The sequence below is a fragment of the Protomyctophum parallelum genome, assembly GCF_964188405.1.
Source record: "Protomyctophum parallelum genome assembly, chromosome: 15".
NCBI classification, from domain to species: Eukaryota; Metazoa; Chordata; class Actinopteri; order Myctophiformes; family Myctophidae; genus Protomyctophum; species Protomyctophum parallelum.
The window spans coordinates 40,268,784-40,269,551 of NC_139710.1; the positions used below are offsets into that span (position 1 = coordinate 40,268,784).

Consider the following 768-nt stretch of genomic DNA (forward strand, 5'->3'; position numbering starts at 1 on the left):
TCCGTTCACTTCATGGGGCCATGCAGTCCAATGGTCTATGCTGGGCTCGTGCGAGTACATGAACCACGTGACCGGGCTGTTTTCTGACCCCTCAATGTCATAACTCTGTCTATACTATATGGCTCTGGGTCAGATGTGGGTGGGGGTCCCCTCCCCTCCCTCCCCCCCGATCCAGACAAGCATAGGGAACGGCTGCAGACTAGTGGAGAGCTGGACACCAGCCCTTTTTTTACTCTTGAGTAATGTACAGACTTTTAGCTGACTGGAAGAGCAGGGCTCCCCCACTGAGCAGTGAATATCTTTTCTCTACGTGTGTGTTTGTGTGTGTTCGTGTGCGTGTGTGTGTGTTCGTGTGCGTGTGTGTGTGAGAGAGAGAGGACATGCCTTTAACCACTCTACTGTTGTAAAACAAAACAAAATAACAAAACAAAGTTGTTTTTTTCTTCTTCATGACAGACCTCTAGCTGTCTAATTAACCACATGAACCCTGACATCCCGCAGCTGTTCTGCTCTGGGCATGATGTCATAAAAATAAATTGATGAAACATTCGACGAAAAAAGATGACACATTAAGCTCGCAACGCTATACCGTGTCTGCTATTTTTTCCATTTTTACGTGCGCCTAGAAGTATGCCGGGTTTTAAGTGGTCATATTATTAATATTATTAGAAATGAGCTTTGCAAATATTGCTGTTTGGTTTATTGCCTCAAAAATGTATAATGTAAGTAAAATGCCAAAACGTGTCCTGAGTGACAACGGTGTGCCGA

The 768-nt window shown here is 44.8% G+C and overlaps 1 protein-coding gene across 1 annotated transcript in view; it reads left to right on the plus strand.

Moving 5' to 3' along the window:
* Window positions 1–519, plus strand: part of cemip2 (cell migration inducing hyaluronidase 2) — a 106,633-nt gene extending 106,114 nt beyond the window's left edge. The window contains 1 exon segment of the mRNA XM_083783494.1: window positions 1–519. This exon segment is cut by the window's left edge and continues 3,679 nt beyond it. The gene's annotated coding sequence lies outside the window, so the exon portion shown is untranslated.
* The last annotated feature ends 249 nt before the right edge of the window (window positions 520–768 follow it).